This window comes from Pseudorca crassidens, chromosome 16 (assembly GCF_039906515.1).
Source record: "Pseudorca crassidens isolate mPseCra1 chromosome 16, mPseCra1.hap1, whole genome shotgun sequence".
Classification (NCBI taxonomy): domain Eukaryota; kingdom Metazoa; phylum Chordata; class Mammalia; order Artiodactyla; family Delphinidae; genus Pseudorca; species Pseudorca crassidens.
The window spans coordinates 38,429,524-38,452,377 of record NC_090311.1 but is presented as its reverse complement, the minus strand read 5'-3'; the positions used below and the strand labels follow the sequence as shown (position 1 = coordinate 38,452,377).

The 22,854-nt window shown below is 44.6% G+C and overlaps 1 protein-coding gene across 11 annotated transcripts in view; it reads right to left on the bottom strand.

Annotated features, from left to right (window-relative positions):
• Positions 1-22,854, bottom strand: part of SGMS1 (sphingomyelin synthase 1) — a 290,636-nt gene that overhangs the window by 255,233 nt on the left and 12,549 nt on the right. The gene's annotated exons all lie outside the window — the stretch shown is intronic.

Here is a 22,854-nt window from a genome sequence, read left to right as displayed (position 1 = left end):
GAAAACCAACCTCAAAGCCAAACAGCCAAACAACACAGCCGCATGTCATTGTGGGGAAGGGGCGGGGAGGGGGGGAGGGGCACGCACACACTGCAGTTTACTCCCTGAGAGTATATATTAATAATCATTCTTAATAGTACCAATAATACTATAATTATGATTACTAATTACTATAATGACTATTAGTCATTATACTTCCCTTTGAAACACAATAACCCTTAATGTATTTTTGACATTTTATATATATGTATTTCATTTTTCTCCCTTCTTTCTCAAGAAAGCACGCTATTGGCCAAAGAAAGTAAAACAAGGCTCACATGGCACCCCAGGTAATTTTTATCGCTGCCACACAGAAAGGCAATTACCACTCGCTGTTGAAGATTTTCCATTCATTTTTATAAAAGGCAAAATACAACAGAATATAATGGCACAGACACTGACTGCTCTGCCAATAAAGATGGAAGCAGCATCAAAACTACCCTGCATGATGGCCTGAAGTTGCCCTTCATCTGCTGATCACCAAAATTCTGCACGCAATGCGCAAAGGTTTAGAGGTCTTGATGTCTACCATGTGAAGATGCTGGTGTACAAAAGTCTGAGGAAAGCTAGTCAGGGACCCCTGCACCTGGCTTTTAGTCCTGTCTCCTCCGCTCACTAGCTTGATTAAAAATTGAGAAAACCTCTGGACTTCCCTGGTAGCACAGTGGTTAAGAATCCGCCTGCCAATGCAGGGGACACGGGTTCGAGCCCTGGTCCTGGAAGATCCCACATGCCGCGGAGCAACTAAGCCCGTGCGCTACAACTACTGAGCCTGTGCTCTAGAGCCCACGAGCCACAACTACTGAGCCCACGTGCCACAACTACTGAAGCCTGTGCGCCTAGAGCCCATGCTCCGTAAACAAGAGAAGTCACCGCAGTGAGAAGCTCGCACACCGCAACAAAGAGCAGCCACTGCAACAAAGAGAAAGCCCGCGCGCAGCAACGAAGGAAGACCCAACGTAGCCAAAAATAAATAAATTATTTTTTTTAAGTATTAAATTATTTTTTTAAAGTATTAAAAATTGAGAAAACCTCTCCAGGCAGCTACCTCTCCTGTGGGTTGGAACACCTGTTCACAAGGATGTTGCAACTCACAAAAAAGATAGGATATGATTCACCAACAAGAGCACTTGGACCCCAGGAATACTGATCAAGAAGTTACGCCAACAGCAACACAAAACCAAGGGAAAAAACATGATGTATCTTTGGAAACATCAACTTTACTCACGGATTTTGGTGAGGGAAAGATAAGCAAGTGAATCAGTAATATTAAAGCTGTTAATATTGAAACAGATATGCATTATGGAGTTGAATGCAATCATTGTATGAATTCTTTTATATTTATTTATTTATTTATTTTGGCTGCGCCGGGTCTTAGTTGCAGCACTCAGGATCTTCATTGCCGCGTGTGGGATCTTTTAGTTGAAGCATGCGAACTCTTAGTTGCGGCATGCGGTATCTAGTTCCCCGACCAGGGATCAAACCCGGGCCCCCTGCACTGGGAGTGTGGAGTCTCACCGCCCTGGACCACCAGGGAAGCACCCATTGCATGAATTTTAAAGCCAAAACTCCTATCCTTACTTGCCTAGCTCATTTCCAGCCACACCCTTACATGCGGGGGAAGGGAGTGAGGGATGGAATCTCCTTTTTCATTAAAGATGGTCTTGGGACAACGTGTGAAGCTGGTAGGGGTTTTAATATCACAGTGCGTCCAGGAAGCTCCCAATAGCCCCTGCTTTGGAGAATTCGCTTCAAACTCAGGAGCCCCAGATTTTTGCCAGATCTAGGTATAGGTGGGATGAAGTCTAGATACATACAATCCCATCTCTATACCACACGTCCTGGTGTGAGTGTTACTGAAGTTCCTCTCTTCACTGCCCTTCCACCCGCTCCCTGCCCCTTGGACATTCCCGTCAGGCAGGCTCCGCCACTTAGTTACTCAGATTAAACCACTGACTTTTCTTCCAACCCATACTGATTGGTAACACCTTCAGCATCTCTAGTAATTTTCATTTAAATGGATGCCTGCATCATTCCTAAAGAAAAATAAGCTGACCAATTTAGTTTGTCTCTAAATTAAAACTTTTATTGTGAAATATATTTAAAAGTGCTGGACTTCCCTGGTGGCGCAGTGGTTAAGAATCTGCCTGCCAACGCAGGGGACACGGGTTTGATCCCTGGTCCGGGAAGATCCCACATGCCACGGAGCAACTAAAACCATGCACTGCAACTACTGAGCCTGCGCTTTAGGGCCCGTGAGCCACAACTACTGAGCCTGCCGTGCCAACTACTGAAGCCTGCGTGCTCTAGGGCCCACATGCCACAACTACTGAGCCCGCACGCCTAGAGCCCGTGCTCCGCAACAAGAGAAGCCACCGCAATAAGAAGTCCACGCACCGCAACGAAGAGTAGCCTTCACTTGCCGCAACTAGAGAAAGCCCGTGAGCAGCAACAAAGACCAAACACACACAATAAAAAAAATTTAATTTAAAAAATAAAAAAATAAAAGTGCCTACCATGGTAGCCAGCCTCCCAGATGGCCCCCAATGACCCCTGCCTCTTGGCACTCAGGCTCTTGTGAAGTACCCCCAACACACACACACACACACACACACACACACACACACACACACACACACACACACACTGAATAGGGCTGGCATGTGTGGCTAATAGGATATTGGGGAAAGGATGGGGTGTGACTTCAAAGGCCAGGTCCAAAGAGCAGCTTCCCTCTCACTGCCTTGGCAGGGAAACCTGCTGCCACGTCATGGTCATGAAGACACTCCAGCCGCCCTAGAGGGAGGCCCACGTGGTAAGGACCGAGGCCTCCTGCAACAGCCAGGTGAGTAAGGCTTCTGAGAAGCAGATCCTCCAGGCCAGGCAAGCCTTCAGACGATGGCTGCTTCCACTGACATCCTGACTGCAGCCCCATGTGACCTTCCCCTGGTTAGAACCATCCAGCGAAGCTGCTCCTGGTTTCCTGACCCACACAGACACTGTGTGAGATGATGAAGATTTATCACTTTTAAGCCACTAAATTTTGAGGTAACTTGTTATGCAGTGATAACTAATATAATAACATATGTCAGCTTAAAGAATAATAAAATGAATCCCATGTATGTTAATACCCAGTTGGTGGTGCTAGGTTCTGTTCTGACTTTTGTTTAAAACAAACAAACAAACAAAAGGCCTGTGTACCCCTTCCTGTACCTCAACCCCTCCACTCTCCCCACCAGAGATAACCACAGGCCTGAATCTTGAGTCAATCCTTTCCTCCTCTGTATGGTTTTACCACATCTGTATTCTCAATATGCTGTTGTGTTCTGCCTGGCTTTAAGCCTAATACAAAGGAAACCAGGACTGTATGTATTCCAGACTCGCCTCTTAAGATTTTGATTTTGAGGTTCATCCCTGTTGACTCATGTGACTGTAGCTGATTTTTCACCACCATATAGTTCTCACTATGTGAACATACCCACAATTTACTGCTCTGTTCTACTGTTAAGGATCATCTGGGGATTTTTCAGTTTTTGCTGTTATGAATAATGCTGCATTTATATTCTACTGCTCATCCCCCGGTGCACACAGCAAACTTCTCCAGGGCGTATACCTAGGAGAAGAGAGCTGGGCTTGGGACCACATATGTTCGTTCAACTCTCCTCGGTAATGCCAGATCGTTTTCCAAAGTGGTTACGTACAATTGACTCTTCAGCCGCTTTTCCAGTCTCTCTCCAAATAAGAGGCATGCCTGTTTTGCTAATTACCAGCAAAGCTTTCAACCAACAAAAGGGAAAGCTTTTCCTATTTGCAGCATCACCGCTGCAAATAAATAGTACTCCAAAGTAGTGACCCAGACAGCTGGAACATATTAGTCACAGGACATCAGGACAGACTTCGGAATAAGGATGCAGACTCAGCCAGCACCACGTTGCCCACGGGTTATCAGTCAAATTTGACTTGTAGACCTACGCTCAATTCAGAGACTGCTGTCCTCCTGGTGGACTCACAGCTATGGTCCCCTCTTACGGCAGTCAACTTGAAGGGGAAAAAAAGTTAATTCAAATGCAACCCAGCCAAATTCAAGATTAAAGAAGGGGAGTCAAATCATTTCAATGAAATAGGGTGTTGCTGTTGTTTTTTTAATATAGAATTGGTTGTGTTTTTCATATATTCACCTAAAAAATGAGACTGTTGTTTACTATACCTAATTTTATGTATAGTAATTCTACAAAAAACACTTAGGTATTCTCTAGACAAAAAAACATCCTGTTTAGATTTACTAATTCAATTTCTTAGGTGGAGATAGTAATTTTGTGATAATTTAATCTGTTTTTCTAGTAAAATCGTGGTAGCAAATATTTGTGCTGGCATTAAATTAAAAAAATGTGAAATTCTTTCACTTTGGGCAAGAAGGAGAGAAGAAAGTTACTATAAATTTCAAGGAAGCTCGTTATCATGTCACTGAAAGAAACAATTGCACTAGATGACCAAGATGACCAAAATGGGATTATTTCAACTCAACCTCTTGACAGTTCTTATTTGTCTCTTTACAATCATTTATCCCTGTGAGGTAGGAACTATTGCTACACCGATTTCACAGATGGTGGAAAATGAGGCATAGAAAGCAATTAAGTTGTACACAGTCACACAGCTGATAAGTCACACAGCTGATAGAACAAGGATTTGAAACCAGTTTACTCCAGAATCCACATTCTTAACCACTACCCTAGGCAGCTTTTTCAGGCCCCCAAGACCAGCCAGAAGGCCCTGCAATGGTGACAAAATGGTGGAGACACCACTTGAACATTTTCTCTGACTTAAAGTTCACGTTCTTTCTACAATGGGCCTTCTGGACAAAATAAAATTACCCGATCTCAGGGCTTGTGGTAGGCAAGTGTTGACCTTAGGTCTTGGAAACAGCCCCCATGAAAGAAACAGATGCGACAGTGGGAGAAGGTGTGCTGGCTTTCTTGGCACTCAGCAGGCAGCAGCTGTCATGCCTCCGTGACAGGCAGATTGAGGCAGAGTGGGTTCCAATAAGAGCAGCAGGCACAGTCAGAGAACCAGGGCTCAATGCCACCTCCTCACAGGGTCACACTGGATAAGTCAAATGGCCTCTCCACACGATGTTTTGTAAAATGGGGCTATCTTTTATTTCAGATGGTTACTGTGAAGATTAAGGAGACTTAATACCTAACATAGACCTGGAACATGGTAAGCGTTGGATACATGCTTAACAATTGAAAACGTGCTCTAGCTACCGAAGAGGTAAAAGCAGGGAGCCAGTTTTAAGCACACCCTTGCTTCCACAAGCAAAGCCTCTCATACTCCATGATGGATGATGACAATTTGTAAAATGCCATCTTGGTACCATGATGATTTTTTTTTTTTACTCATATTATGATTTTCTCTTTCTGTCTCACCCTAAACAGAATAACCTTGCCAACTAGATCAACCCTTTATGGTATTAGTAAAAGTAAGACATTCTTACATAAACACTGAAGCTGGAATGGACTCAGAGTAAAGCATTTGGCTCATTTAACTTTTCTGTTACTGACTTCAGAGAATCTTAAGCACTCATTTCAAACACCAGCCCCTCTTCAAAGTACTTCCAGTTTCCTGGAAATCATCCCCAATTATCTGGCTAACAAAGAAAAAAAGCTTGATTAAATGACTAGTAAATGACAAATTTCAAACATTCCAGCAACACTACACACACCATTGCTCTGAGAGATAAGGTCCCTCCCTAGTACCCCTTTTGCCATACCTCAGGTTAGGTATTCAAAGTAAGAAATGTGAATTTAGGAACACAGCCCCCAGGTTAGCTACCAGTAATCTCCATGGTAACTGGTCCTCTGCCTTTAGAGGAGGGATGAAGGAGTAACTGCAGCACTGTAGGTCTGCTTTTCAAAATTTGTTCAATCCCATCTCTTTCTCGATCAACTGATGCCAATTCATTAGTGAGCTACACAGAGCAACCAGAGAAACAGATTTCTTAAAAACAAAAGGCTGAATCTTGTGTTGGTCCTGATATTGATGCAGAGTGGAGGAGGAGACCGGCCAAGGGGCAATTTTCCAGAGGAAGTTAGCCAGCAAGGGGCAGAAACAGCCTCAGGACAGTATGAAGTGTTTGAAGAGAACAATAGAACCACTGCCAATGTTTCCTCAGTATATACCATGGCCAGACCGTCTATGTTCTTCTTTAAAACCTCTGCTCAATCACCCTGAGAGAAAATACGGTGATATATAGATCCCTATTTAACAGATAAGAAAATTGACTCAGCGATTAAATGACTTGCCCAAAGTCACAGAACTAGTCAATGGGTATAATAACTGGCTCATAGCATACAGTAGGTACTCAATAAATATCTGTTGAACATGGGGTCTTTATTCCTCCTCCATAAAAATAGAAGACACCACTTATCTCACAGGGGTTTTGTAAGAGTAAAATGAGACTATGTACATAAAGTTCCTAGCTCAGTGCCTTGACCTTGGAACATACTGGGGTACCTGGGAAACAATGCTGACACAGAAAGCTAGGCACAATAACCACATGGAATAGGGTTATGACAATGACCGTGGGTGAAGTAAACATCATGATGGACAGGAATACAGATATACCTAACAGGCAGAAGAACATCAAATATGCACATGAAAAGATGTTCAACATCATTAATCATTAGAGAAATAAATGCAAATTAAAATCACAATGAGATACCATTACACATCTATCAAAATGGTTGAATTTTAAAAACTGGCAATATAAAATGCTGGCAAAAATGCAGAGCCACTAAGATTCTCACACAGTGCTGGTGTAATGAGTAAACAAACAGTGGTGGAATACTACTTAGTCATAAAAAGGGACAAACTATTAATACATACAACATGGATGAATCTCATATGCATTATGCTAAATGAAAGAAGTCAGTCTCCAAGGGATATGGTCCATATAACCCCACTTACATGATTTTCTGGAAAAGGCAAAACTATAGTGACAGAGAACAGATCGGTGTGGCCAGGAGTCAGGGGGAGGGGAGAGTTTGACTACAAAAAGGCAGCACCAGGCAATTTGAGGGGCGATAGATTATTCTAAATGCTGTTTATATGCATGTGTTAAAACTCACAGAACTACATGCTCCAAAAAAGTGAATTTTACTGTTGGTAAATTTCTTTAATTATTAAAGAATAAAATTTTAAATCGGAGAAAGAATTGGTAAGTTGGTTTGTGGGGAAGGAGGGGACATGTGAAGGTCAAATAGCTCTGAAGTTCCTTGCTGAGGAAACAGTAATGGTACAGGAGACCGTGAAGAGTCGGTGAGTGAGAAGAAGTCCACGCAGAGGCTCTGAGATGTACAGACGGTCAAGAACCTTGGTTTCTAGCCTGATTTCGCCAAATGATGGCTGTGCGAAATTACACCAGTCACGTCTCCTCCCTGAGCTTTAATTTACTTAATTCTAACACGAGATAATGAAACAAATGATCTTTCCCACCACAAACACTGCAAAGTCCATTTGTTTTTAAGCTACTGAGTCTGGGAAGACAGCAGGACAAACAAGTAGAAACACCCAGATATGGAAAAACCGCTATGTCCCACACAAACGCCATCAGGGACCAAAATAAAGTGAAAACCACTGATGAGTGTGGATGGTAGAGTGATGGTGGGAGAAGAAGCCATTAGCAGGGAAGAGACAGGAGGAGACTGAGAATACCATTTCTTGTATAATAAAAGCCAAGAGAAGAGAGGTTTCATGCAGGCAGCGGGCAGAGGGGCTGGAATAACTCAGTGATCAAGAAGAATGAGGACTGATAAAACAACAAAACTAGACAGATTTGCCAGAGATCAACGGAGAGAGTAACCACCACCCCCCGCCACAAAAAAGTAACCGAAAGACTACCGTCCAAGACTTGCTTGCTGTCTGAACATATCTTGGTTGAGTCCTGATTGTTTTTCCCTTTGCATTTTCAATCTCACTCTGCCTTCATCTTTGCTTTCAGGAGCCCAGAATTTAATTTAAACATGTAGGTGTGGTTTCCCTGCAACAGCCCACTTCAGAGGCTGCAATTTTCAAAATGTATAAATTCCTGCAAGCTAACAATGTGACTGTTGAATGCTAGAGAGCCATTTTCTTGTCCTGCATAAGTTTACGCAAAGACTCCACAATTCCAGAACGGAAAAAAAAAATTCATTTTAAAGGATTTAATAGAACGTAAAGAGTACAATTTAAGAAGGACTAAGCTTTTATTGTTGTCACTTTATTAGCTTGTGAAGCAGGAAAATTGTTTGAAGTCAATACTATTCCCAAACTGACCAAGTGAAGTTTGGCAATTTCATCTCTGCCCAAAGCAGGTCACAGAACACCACTTAATGGGCCTCAGCTACTTCAGCCAAATGAACCCAGTGACACCACCACCCTGAGCACTTAACCAGAACTGAAGGAAGATTAGGGAAATTAACAGTTAAAAAGTACACCTGCAAGCAAAATTAATACACAGAACACTTTTTACACCACCTCTTCTGCCCATCTTCCTTTTCAATGATGATAGGTGAAAACATCAATCTGATACAACTCAGTTCTGCCGGTTATAAAAGAGAAGAAAGGGCAGACGTCTTCAGCTCAAAGTCTGGTCTCTTCCGCCACTAGCAACTCACTAACTTTGGGCAAATTTCTTCGCCCCTTATCTCCCTTTCTGCATCTACAAAGCTGGCATTATCGCAAGCTCCCATCCAGCACTCAGGCTACCAGCCCCTTGCACCAGATGAGATCACGTCTGTGGCGACACTTAAGGAGAAGAATGCAAATAAAAGGACAAATATGAGGTGTCATTGCTGCCATCCTGTACGGGGCGCGGGGGTGGGGGGGTGGGGGGGCAGGTGAATATATTTTACATGCAGTCACATCCCAACTGCCTCTTTCAAGTCAACCATATGCTTCTCTTCCATCACAGCTGGGCTGTTGAGCAGATGCTGGAATGGATACAGACAGAAAGGTGGGAAGGAGGAAAGCTTCTGTTACCCAGCTTCAGTCTTCCTGGTTTCAGGAAGATAAAAAAGTAATTTCTTATCCGTGTATATCCTACTAATCTTTTTCGAGAGTCTCATATGTGTCAGACACCAGGCTAGGCATGAAGAAGCATGAGATTTTTTTTTTTTTTTTTAACAAAACAGGCTGTGCTCTCAAGCGCATTCACTCTGGAAACAGCTAAGTGGCCCATCCCAACCCAGTGCGCTTGGTGGAATAACAGAGGCAGGCGTCAGCGGGGCAGGGGGGGGAAGCCCAGCCCAGACCGCTGGGCAGCTTAGGAAGGCGGTGCTCCTCACAGAGGAGGTGATGCTTGAGTTGAGTCTTGAAACATGAGTGTAAACAAGATGAGCCAAGCAGGGGAAAAGTCTTCTAAGTGGGCAGAAGGCATGGAAGCAGGACCCACTAGGGAAGGGAAAGAGTAAGTGAGGGTGACAAGGGACAAACAATGGAGACTCATGCTCAAATGATGCTCAGGCTTTCTCCTAAGGGCAATGGGAACCACTGACACATTTAAGCAGGGACTCACATGGTCATCCTTGCAGTTGAGGTAAAGGACTATGACAACAGTTGGGAGAATGGAATAAAGACAGGGCAGAAAGTGGAGAGCTGTACATACAGAAATCCAGGCAGGAAGCAATGAGGGCCTGGGACTGTGGATGAATACAATAGATAATAAAGAGGTAAAATGACCTTGCTTTGGCGACTGGAGGGACACAGGGGTAAAGGAGAAGGAATTGTCGGTGCCTCCCTGGTTCTGGTCTTGATGACTTAGAAGAGGACGGTCTTTTCACAAGGTACTAGAGAAGTGCAGATTTGGCAGGCTAGCTGAGTTCCCTTTGTACTGTCACTCTGTACGTGACTTAACGTACGTGAGGTCACTCTGTACATTTGTGACCAACCAAAAAGTCACACTTCTCATCATTTAGCTGCCTATTTCGAATGCCCACAGGCAAGATGACTTCTTAAAACAGAATGGAATGTCTGGGCAAGAACTCAATTCGGTAAAGACGCAGACGTAGAGAATGGACTTGAGGACACGGGGAGGGGGAAGGGTAAGCTGGGACGAAGTGAGAGAGTGGCATGGACATATATACACTACCAAGTGTAAAACAGATAGCTAGTGGGAAGCTGCCGCATAGCACAGGGAGATCAGCTCGGTGCTTTGTGACCACCTAGAGGGGTGGGATAGGGAGGGTGGGAGGGAGACGCAAGAGGGAGGAGATATGGGGATATATGTATAGCTGATTCACTCTGTTATACAGCAGGAACTAACACAACATTGTAAAGCAATTATACTCCAATAAAGATGTTTAAAAAAAAAACAAAAAAGAACTCAATTCAGTGCTCTTACCTTCAGTAGCCAAAGTGAGAACAGCCCTCACATCAGGACTGAAGCTGAGAGGTTAAGTGGCTTACCTCAGCCACACAGCCAGAAAAAGAGGGGACTAAACTTCAGTCCAGGATGGTATGCTTCCAGAAGGTCGGTTTTTCATCTAATATGCTATGCTGCCCATTAAGGACCTAGTACTATTAGTTATATGTAATAAGAGCTCAATAGTCTTGTTCTGTGGCCGCTTTATTCTTCTTTTGCTACTCCCTTCCGAGAACAGAGTCCAGGCCACCCTGAACTACCTAGTTCCAATCCCTGGAATTGTTGCCACTGCTGAGCTCTGGCTCAACTGTCCTGTCAGCTTAGAAAGCCCAGCCCCATCTCTGCTTCTTAAAGTTCATCCCAACAGTTACTTCTGATAACCAGCCACTCTGTGGCTCTGCAAATGCAGGGAGAATGTTCTGGTTTCTAGAGGAGCTATTTCTGAATTCATCTGTCTTATCTTACATCATGGTACAAAAATTCCTCGAGGGCAGTCCTGAGTTTACGCACATTTGTATCACTGACTGAATCTAGAATGATACTTTTTCCTCCTCAGTGGCTTGCTATCCTATCCGTGACAGTGTTACCTCTGGGAAGAAGGGAGGGCAAGGCCCTGGAGAAGAACACACAGTGTTTATTTGGAGCTTGCCCCTCACCCAGCACTGTCCTAAGCACCAGACAGCAAGGTCCCTGAACTTACAGTCCAGTAGAGATGGGATATTTGTTTCAAAAATAATAATAACATATGTATACCAAAACACATCAAACACAAACATCTGATAAAACTGAGGGTTGGGTATATATGTTCACTAGATTATTCTCTATATTTCTAAATGTTCAAAATATTTTCATAATAAAAACATTTAAAAATGAGAAAAAATAAATGTAAAGCCTCCACTCCCTGGAGAGGGAACTGGCTAGTAGGACTGATTCATTTACAAAGATTCTAGATAGAGAAAAATCTTACTGTAAACTATTTTGGTTTTTTTTGTTTGTTTGTTTGTTTTTGCGGTACGGTCCTCTCACTGTTGTGGCCTCTCCCGTTACGGAGCACAGGCTCCGGACGCACAGGCTCAGCGGCCATGGCTCACGGGCCCAGCCGCTCCACGGCATGTGGGATCTTCCCAGACCGGGGCACGAACCCGTGTCCCCTGCATCGGCAGGCGGACCCTCAAGCACTGCGCCACCAGGGAAGCCCCCCTATTTTGTTTTTAACACCATATCCCACAGCAGAAAAAGCAATCAGGGGAAAGACAGAAACGTACAAATTTAGACGATAAGAATTCAATCCAAGAATAAAATGAGGTTCTCAGTCAGTCTAGACTTTCCTCATTTCTACCTCCATATTCTCTGAAATGGTAAATGATAAAAGAAAATAACAGAAATCTAATCACTTTCCAATACGTTTTAGCCTCGGGAGAGGAAGTCCCAGTAATAACCACTACCACTTACTCGCCGACCAGGGTGCTTGGGATTTACAGACATGACCCCATAACAAACCTGTGAGATGAGCATTATTATCCCCATTTTACACATGAGGGAATAAGATTCAAATAACTCAAGTAATCTGATCAACATCCCACTGTCAGTGATGGACAGAGCAGGCACCCAAACCCACCTCTGCCAAGACTCAAAAGCCTTTTCACTACACCATGTTGTGTGCCTTCCAATATCTGATATCCCCTCTCTCATTTTTCATAAACTTCTGGGCTCCACAAACAAGGGAATCTGATAAAGAAGACATCTACCAGGCAGTTCAGAAAACTAAAAAAAAAAAGAAAAAAATCCAAGAAACCACAGTCTTGAGGTATACGGTATCAGAAACAGTACCTCCAAATGTTAACTCAAAGCAATAAATAAAATTGAGTGGTAGAGAAAACTAAGCTGTGCAGACCTCTACAGTCATAAAAGAAATGCTGTGTAACTATTTTAAATTAAACAGCCATAACATTTCAATGTATCTTAAAGAAGCAACTGGCAACAAACCTATGAGAGAAAAAAATGAATTCTTAAAGTCAATTTCTAATACTATTTAACTGTAATCATTTGTTACTGTGGAGAGTATACAAAACTTGTCCTCTACGTGTCTACAGAGGAACAGGACAAACTAGAGCCTATGTGAGCAGGTTGAGATTTTATTATTGACTGAATTTTCAAACATTAAGAATAGCATAAAATTTGAAATACAGGCCATTGTTTATTTCAGTAGGAGTCACATTAACAAATCTGGAAATGAAATACAAATCAGAAAATGGGAAAGATAAATAGGAACGATCAGATTTAATCTATACATCAATAGTTCTGACTCGTAGAGTTTACTCCTAAAATAGAGGTCTCAGTGCAAAAAAGGTTCTGCACTTTCTCCATCACTCCTTCCCACACAGCCTGAGTTTTAGGACCTCTACTACTCTGACCACGTCTCCCAAACTGTAAGCAATCAGAGTCCTTTCTGCCCGGTGGATCCAACCCCCGCCACCCCGCCTCCAATAAAGGGAAGTGTCCCCTTGCACAAGCCTGCACAGACCTGCTCAGCAAGCAGACTGAGGGCTGAACCTCGAGAAACATTCACACATACGGATCAGGCAGAGGTACTAGGGAAGGAGTCAGAGAAGGAACTCTTGGCAAGATAAGAGAACCAGAAATGTAGGGAGTCCCAAAGACCCAAAGAGGGAAAAGGAAGTGAAAGAAGGGGGCTCCACGACAGTCAAGGAGGAACACGAAGAAGCTTTCGATGTCAGAGGGTCAGAAGCAAGGTCAGAACGGCCATCTCAGTGGAGCGATCAGGGAAGATTCAGATAAAAAGGGGCTCAGGGGCTTCCCTGGTGGTGCAGTGGTTGAGAGTCCACCTGCTGATGCAGGGGACATGGGTTCGTGCCCCGGCCTGGGAAGATCCCACATGCCGCGGGGCGGCTGGGCCCGTGAGCCATGGCCGCTGAGCCTGCGCGTCCGGAGCCTGTGCTCCGCAACGGGAGAGGCCGCAACAGTGAGAGGCCCGCGTACCGCCAAAAAAAAAAAAAAAAGAAAAAGAAAGGGGGCTCAGTAGAGGATGGAAGATACATACAGGCACGCTGAGTATAAACAGCCTCCAGACATTTGCTCGTATTCCTCTTTTGATCATAACCTCCGAGAGAGTGGAGCCCTATCTCTGCTAGCGCATGCGGAAGCAGTGAAGACGCAGATCACTTGGTATCCCGGTCCATCAGGGGAACACAGGCAGGAGCCCCACATCTCTGCCACATCCCCACCACCACCTGCTCTGGCCCATGCAGAACCACCACTGTGACTTACCAGAGGGCCACAGTACAGCAGATTCTGCACCTCAGAAACAGCAGGCCCACTCGGCCTCCAAGTGCCTAATGTAAAGCAGACTTCAACTGTAAACTGGCAACTGTTTGCCTAGATATCTGACGCAGTGCCAGATTAGTTAGCTACACTCAAAATTTTAATGATACAAAAAGACCCCAATTATCTTTTTTCCAAGAGACACATCCCTAATTATATCTTGCATTCTGAATCAAACAATTTATTCAGATAGTATCAGTTATTCTCTGAAGCAGAATATTTGACTGATGGCCAAAAGTGACTAACTAAATATATAAATCGTATGACTGAGGATCAAACATGTCTGTTATTTTGTTCCAGAGGACACCTATTTAAATCAAGGACTTTTTAAAATCTACTCCACAACTCTATAAATCTATATACATACATATCAGTAAAAAGACCCAGAGAGATGCCAAAACTTGATTAAACAAAGAGAAAGATCATACAGCAAGAAGAGAGACCTTTAGTATAAAACTATAATCCATGGTGCTGTCAGTAAACTCATGGACAGGCCTCCACTGCAGATATGTCAGGTGCCTTGAAAAAATGTGGGCAGCATAAGCAAACAGACTTGACTGGCCTTGTTTAAACCACGGTTAATCATATTCGATTCTTATCTAGTCTGTAAAGGAACAAAACATTTCACTTCTCTTACCACAAAACAGAAAGCTAACCTCAGTTTCCCACATGTCCAGAAAAAAGTACCTCAGACGTCACTGCAGTGTGACCATGCACCACTAAGCCAAGGGACCACTGCACGCACGGAGTCAGGGGAGAGTTTGCCGCTCTGTATTCTCCACCAGGCCTCCCCTGCCACACAGATTTGAAAAATATACAAGTTTAAATCAAAAGTGCTAGCTGGCTGCACACAGCTTGTAGCCCAGACCCTTAGCTCCCCTCCCAGACAGACAGGGAAACAGGCTCACAGAAGAGCAAACCGCTGAAGTAAATCATATCTGCATATCCAGAAAGGGCTCGGATGAGAATTTCACCAGCTAAGACTGAGCTGAGGGACCAAGGCTATTGTCATATTTTCCCTCTTGACGTACTGACAGGCAGAAGCTATCAGGGCAAAAGATATGAAAACACCAGGCTGTTTTCCAAGAACCCTGACAGGCCTCACTCGAGGTTGCTGCCAAGTTCGCTGCTGAGGCTGCACAGAAATATTATGAAACTGCTCTCTTGACCTCAGGCAAATACTAAAGCTTTCAGCTGAACACTGTTGAAAGTGCTTGGGTGTTTTTATGTCTGTGAGGTAGGCATTTCCTGGACCTAACTTGGACATGGCAGCCCTCTGATAAAACTGACCACAAGAAGGCATAGATTTTTCCTTATTAAAAAAAAATCCTATTTAAAGACGTTTAACTCAAATAAATGCTGCATAGCAGCAGCATTATTCACAATAACTAAAAGGTAGAAGAAACCCCAGTGTCCACTAACAGATGAATGAATAAATAAAATGTGGTATATACATACAATGGAATATTGTTCAGCCTTAAGAAGAAAGGAAATTCTGATACAACCTACAATATGGATGAACCCTGAAAACATTATGCTAAGTGAAATATGCCACATACAAGGACAAATACTGTATGATTTCACTTAAATGAGGTCCCTAGAGGAGTCCCATTCATAGACAAAAGAAGCAGAATGGTGTTGCCAGGGGCTGGAGTGGGGAGGGAATGGGGAGCTATCGTTTAATGGGCACAAAGTTTCAGCGTGGGATGATGAAAAACTTCCGGAGATGGATGGTGATCACGGTCACACATCAGTGTGAATGTACTTAATGTGACTGAATTGTATGCTCAAAAACGGTTAAAATGGTAAATTTTATGTTATGTATATTTTACTATAATTAAAACAGAATAATAAATGAAAAATGTACTTTTTAAAAGCAAATTATAGATTTGGAATATTCTCAGTCACATCTTAGAAATATTATAATTTTAAACCTATAAAAATAAAATATATAGAGATTTCTATGTTTATTTAAGGATCCACTGAAACTGTCTCCAGTTTCCATACTTGGCCAAAATCCCACCTTTGGTTTCGACATGGAAGGCCAAAGAGCAGAATGCTTTCTTCAAATGTCATTTCTGGCATCCTTGGACTGACAATGTGATCAGTGATTGCATTACCACGTAGATTACACATCAGCATGGCGACATCAGTCATATGAACAAGGCACATCTTTCAAACAGTCTCTGATAATATCCAAAGATTCATTTCCAAATGTTGGTGAGCATTCCAGATGTAACTCAGAATAAAACTCTCCTCCACCCAAAGGCAAACTATGTGACACCCAAGGGATTTTGTCGTGTACTTACACGAGACATTCAAAGACAGGGTGGATGGCTGGTTATTACATATTTGAAAAGGCTGCTTGAATAAAAGAAACTTCTAACACTGTACTTTGCCGATAACTGCATCGACATAGCATGCTTACTAACAATATCAAAAGGCATGCTTACTGACAACCCAGGGTTGCTTGTAGCGAAAGTAGTCAATTGTTAGGAACTGAGGTGCCTTGAAGGAGCAAACATTTCTCACATATTACCTCTGTAAAGATTCTTTTGTCATTCTTCCCCAGGGGAGATGCTGAAATTGGTGTGCAGGCAGTGAAAGCTGAGATGAAGATGGAGATTTGGAAAACAGCTTTGTTATCTTAAAAGCCAATTACACTACTCCACTGCCACACTTCCAGAGCCCAGGCTTAAGGACGTGTTATTCTCTCAGCTGGTTACATGAAGCAGCAATCACAGGCCAAAATATCAGGGAAAAATTTGTATAAGGGCAACGATCTTATTTGTGCTTCTGATATTACCCAGACATATTCTCCTTTGATCACCACACTAAGCTGGGGTGAGGGATAACTTCAAACGAAACTGCATCATCATCACCAAGGAAATCTTTAGGTCCAGGAGTTAAAGAGGAGAGAAGTCAGTTATTGGTCAAAAGTTTAGTAAGTTGGAGACGAACGACCACTTACAGTGTCTCATACTGACAGCTAGCCAAAATAATAATAATAATTCAAAAACCAAAATAAATAAATAATAAAACAAATAAGGGCTTCCTTGGTGGTGCAGTGGTTGAGAATCTGCCTGCCAATGCAGGGGACACAGGTTCGAGTCCTGATCCGGGAAGATGCCACATGCCGCGGAGCAGCTAGGCCCGTGAGCCACAACTACTGAGCCTGCGCGTCTGGAGCCTGTGCTCCGCAACAGGAGAGGCCGCGATAGTGAGAGGCCCGTGCACTGCGATGAAGAGTGGCCCCCACTTGCCACAACTAGAGAAAGCCCTCGCACAGAAACGAAGACCCAACACAGCCCTAAATAAATAAATAAACAAATAAATGAAAAAAATTAAAAAATAATAAAATACATGAATAAAAGCCTTGCTCCTCCCTCCTCCACCTCCTGAAAGTCCATATGTACCCAGTAACACAAATGTTCACTATACTGATCATACATGCTAAGAAATTAAGTTCTTATACCATAATGCCAAACTCTATTATGATTTTAATAATAGCATTACTAATAACTTTTATAAAATTTCAGATTTATACTTGTATCCTAGAAGTCAATTCTAGAACTGCTGAGATTTAGCTTTGGCAATACTATTCCTTTTAAGATTTGGTTAAAATAATACTATTTTACTATTTGGGTGCACATCTAGTATTTACAGAAAAAAAGATGGGAGGTATATACATCAAAACAATAGTGGTGGGGCTTCCCTGGTGGTGCAGTGGTTAAGAATCCGCCTGCCAATGCAGGGGACATGGGTCCAAGCCCTGGTCCAGGAAGATCCCACATGCCATGGAGCAACTAAGCCCATGCATCATAACTACTGAGCCTGCGCTCTACAGTCCGCAAGCCACAACTACTGAGCCCACGAGCCACAACTACTGAGCCTGTGTGCTGCAACTACTGAAGCCCATGTGCCTAGAGCCCGTGCTCCGCAACAAGAGAAGCCACCGCAATGAGAAGCCCACGCACCAAAACGAGGAGTAGCCCCTGCTTGCCGCAACTAGAGGAAGCCCATGCGTAGCAACGAAGACCCAAGACCCAACGCAGCAAAAATAAAATAAATTAAAAAAAAGAAAAAAAACAATAGTGGTTATCCCGCAAGCACGCAGCATAGCGATAGATAGATAGATAAATAAATAAATAAATTTTAAAAAAGCCAAAATTTAGGTTAAAGGGCAAATAAACGCCGCGAGGTCTTGAACAGTCAGCCCAGGCCATGCACTGCCTGTCTACAGGAGGTGCCCTCACGTGGACTCTGACGTCAGCGGTGCCCCTGGCAATCCCACCCCTCCTCAGGGTCCAGATCAAACCCACCCTCCCCAGGGACTGACTTCCTGAACATTTTAGCCAAAATTCTCGAGTCCCAGTCACTAGTACACACAGCATGAGACTGCAGTGTATTGTCATGGGGCCCATCTCTCCACTGCTCTCTCTAGAGAGGGGCTCTAGAGAGCAGATCCCCACGTCATCTTCCTGTGTGGATCCCAGGAGCTAACATGGCTGGCACACGGTAGAAGATCCCAAAGTTTGGCTAAGAACACAGCCCTTATACACACTTGCCAAACTCTGCCAACACCAATTCAACTTGGTCTCCATACTGTGACAAGCAGCCACGCTAGCAGAGACGGTGGTTCATTTCTTCTTCCTCAAGAAATCTGCTGCCCTTTTGCCTTTGAAGGAATTAAGCTTTCTTGCAGTTTTGTGGGGTCACCGATTTGAAATGCATGTGGTTTTTAACGCAGACCTGCTTGGAACAGCCCTCGCTGTGGTGACCAGGAATGGCCATGCTCTTGCCTAGTGGAAAAGATGTCCATCGGGCAGGCAGGACACACAGATTCCAGTCCCGGCTTCGCCAGGCTCCAAAAAAGGATTTAAACTAGATGATTTCTAAGAATGAAGCACTACTCCACGTGGCTGCAAACACCACAGATGACAAGTCAGGGGCCCAAGTCAGAACAATGTGAGGCCCACGAGAGGCGACAGTGAACAAGAGGCAATTCCAGGTGAGCTGGTGACAAGGCTTGTGATGACTACAGCACTGAGGACAGAAGCCAGGAAGTAGGGCGGGAATATCCCCCACTCCCAAAATGACTGTGCCTCCACCACCCTTCCCCCCACAGAGCCTCGAACTGCAGGGGAGAAAGGAAGACAGACAGTAAGGCAGTGTCAGTAACACATCTCAGTGACTTACTTCAAGCTTTCTAAGAAATCAGTGTCTTCAGGTCAGGGATGTAGCCAGTAACAAGTATGCAGAGACATACCTGATTGGACTTCACAGGTGGTTGAACGTGCCTGTTAAGGAGTCACTGTTTTTGGAGTCCTCCTATGAGTATTTATAAAACTTTATGAGAAAAAAAAAAAAAAAAAAAAAAACTTTATGAGAAAGTCAATATGGCTTGACTATTTCCCTAGTAGACTGTACGCTAACTGAGGGCAGGAAACATAACTGCTTAGCTCATCACTCTGTCACCAGCGTCCAGCAGAGCTCCTGGCTCATAGTAGGCACCCAACTAGTATTTTCTGAATAATTTATTTTTTACAAAGGCAGTATGTAACTTTTTGTACATAACAATGTTTTTTGAACAACTTTCTAGGAATATTCCTCTGGATATTATTTTTTAGGGTTGCCAAGTATTCCATTATTTGGATATATGTCATTTGTTTAACCAACCCCCAATTGTTGTATACTTAGGTTTTCAACTTTTCACTATGACAAACAGCTCTGGGATGAATAATGGTCTTAATTATTTCTTAAAATAAACCCCAAGAAGTAGAACTGCTGGATCAAATAGTAGGTATCAACACCCTCCCTCTTAAAAGCTACCCTCCATACCCTCATCTTGAAGGACAATTGTCATGAACTTTATTATTTACATAAACTATTATGGACTTCTCAAGCAGAGGAATATCCTAAAACTGGTAACTTTGACATCAACAGCCAAAGTCCTAGACTGTCCTCTCTCCTACGGTCAGTGCCCATCAGACTCAGAAATCTGAGAAGCATCTTCTGCTCTCTTCCTGAGACCCAGCCTTCTCCTCCTGCTGAGTGGATGACAAAACCACATTGCGGCATCACATACACCTCCCGCGCTCTCTCCCACTGAGTTGGCTGGTCTTCCATGATGCCAGCTTTATCATTTTGGTTCTCTTTTTTCTCAGAGGAATAACTGAACGTGTCCCACCAAAAGACACAGAAATGGCAAGTCCCAGATAAGCGCACTGAGGCTCTCGGCCTGTGTCTGCCTCCTCACTTTAGGCAAATCACATCACGTTAGTTCCTCTACAAAGGGGACAGACAGCAATAAAGAGAAGCTCTCAATGGCCCAATTCTATCTTTTCATCCACTTTCATAAAAATAAACCTTTCAGGGACTTCCCTGGCGGTTCCACTGCAGGGGGCACAGGTTCCATCCCTGGTCAGGGAACCAAGATCCCGCGGGCCGTGCGGCCTAAATAAATAAATAAACATTTCAGAGCTCTTCCTGGTGGATTTAATGAAAGTTTTAGACACTCTCACCAGAAAAATGCACACACCCAGAATGATAAACTGGATTTCAATGGCTTCATGAAACCCATCCATGGACCCCAGTAAGAACCCCCTGGGCCACTCATCGGGCCTTCAAACAAACGGTCAAAAGGAGGCCTGAGATATTCCTGGGGGTGTTCACACCACCCTGTCTCTGTCTCTAAAATCAAAGAGAGGGGAAAGCCAGCCATGATCAGGGCCCCGATGGAAACCTGGAACTCGGCCCAGCACAACTGCTGCTAACTCTGCAGGGCCTTTCAAAGGAACTCAGGTGTCACTACACAAACAGCAGCAGTACTGCAAATGTCAAATGACCGACCGTGTGCGCGGGTGCAGAGCTGTTACAAGGCTCGCTGAGGGTCTGCCTCCTGACCCCCGGCGGGCCTCACATTTGTTGACTTGATTGTCCTGTCTGCCCATCACCAAGAAAACTCCATGCACATGGAGACTTTGCTTTGTCCAGACTTGTATACTCAGCCTCATCCAAGTCAGAAATGCTGGTCCCAGTGAGTCTGAAGGCGCATGCTGGAGACTGAGGCCACCACGAAGACTTTCACAGAGAGCCATGACACACATGGGCCATTCTGTGCACTTGGGATCTTAGGGTGCAGAGACTGAACTCGTAGCCAGGAGAACAGGGACAGGCTCTGGGATAAGATCAGGAAGAAACGTAAGGGATCGGATGAGAGACCACGTGATAAAAATCTCAACAACACACGGCCACAAAGTTGGGGACAGATGGACAGTCCCAGGGCACCATCTCTTAAAGTCTCATTCGCGGTCCACCTAGTCAAGTGAACGGTCAACACACTGGCCACAGAGCGGAAGGGAAACTGGAAACTATCCCCTCCCTCTCAGACTGCTGCCATCTCCCAAGGTCACCTCCGCAGGCACGTACCAAGGGCCTTCAGAAGGACAACACTGCGACGTAGTGATTATTCCCATTTCACACGAGAGAAAGCCAGTGGTCCAAAAGGACAGCCACACGTGTCCCCACTTGCTCTCTCGGTCTCAGGTGACAAGAGCAGCCTGGCTCGGGCTGAAGGCCATGGATCGCCCCACGCAGATGTTTCTCTCACGACTCCGTTTTGATCCCAGCACGCTGCCCATCGGGCCGTCCTCTCCTCTTCCACCCACCCAGCCCGTCCCTCTCCCTCCTGATTTCCTTAGGAGCAATGAACTCCTCCCTTCTGGCCTCAGGCCGATGGGCACCCCACCCCCTTTTCAGACTTCAGCCCAAACCCTCAGCCTGTGTTTGCGGGAAGCAGCTCCCTTCCCCCCAGCTGCGCTTTCTCTCCCCTTGGTGATGTCCCCAGCCTCCGCTCCTGCCCCCACAGCTGGAGGGGGGAATCCCCTTCAGCCGCCCCTCCCCCGCTCCATCAGGGATGGTTTCTCGAGCTCTCTCTCCGTCTCCCGGGACCTTTGCTCCCAGCCCTAACCTTCACCTGCCCTGTGACTCGGGAGCTCCCTCCGGATCCTGAGCATTACCCACCCCACCGCACAACCTCAGGCTGATCGCCCCTTACGGTCTGTCCTTCTGTCACCCGTCCTAACCTCCTTCCCGGATCCACACAGTACGCCTGTGACTAAAACACTGAACAGCCCACACCGTGCACCTGTAATAGAAGCAGCCTGCCAGGAGGGGCATCAATCACAGGCTGGGAAACACCACAGTGAAGAATCAACCACTTGCTGCTGCTTCTAGAAAGTGGTTTGGACGTGCAACTAACAGGATTGGGGAAGGCGGTTCTGAAATAAGATTCTTTTTTATTAACAGGAGAATAAACGACTGATGAAATGGAGTTCGTGAGCCCCTCTTTACAGGTGTCCCCTAGTCACAGGACTCACAGATGTGGGGACCAGGTGACTATGCGCGTCAGCTAATCCAAACTCTCCACTTACAGATAAGGAAGCCAAGGCCCAAGTTTGCCAAGGTCACAGTGTTGGCACTATGCCTTAGCTCGCATGGTATTTGCACGGGTATTAAGGAAAGGAGGGGGAAGAGGGAAGAAGGAAAGTGAGAAGTGGCAAACCACTGAAACAAAACTGAAAGTGGAATTTAGCACTTTGCCAAGACTTAAGGGCAAATAAAACCTTGCTTTTAATAAAGAATCTTTCTTTTAAAAGCTGATGTACCTTAAAGATAGAAAGGCATTAATCTTCTGCAGGTTTTACATTCCTAGGAAATAGCGAAAAATTAGCCACAGTTGTCAAAGACAAAAAAAGTAAACTAGAATGTGCCCCTCTGACCTCCGAAGTGGTTTGGAAGGGCACTTGCAGCTCTGGATTCTTACAGTGCCCATGTGCCCAGACTCCTCTCTGCGGTCAGAATTCTCTCCCTCAAAATGGAAATCCCAAAACCAAAAGAAAGAAGGAAACAAAGCCGGAATACACGAGTTCCAGTTCCACCTGTGCCAGCCTATGGTGTTAGTCACCTTGTCGTGTGCGCTGTCACACAGGGAGCCGGGAGCAGGCCACCTCCCCATCCAGCGCTCCCGCCCCACCCCAGGGTGCTTGGTGTGCAGCTGCCATACTGCACCC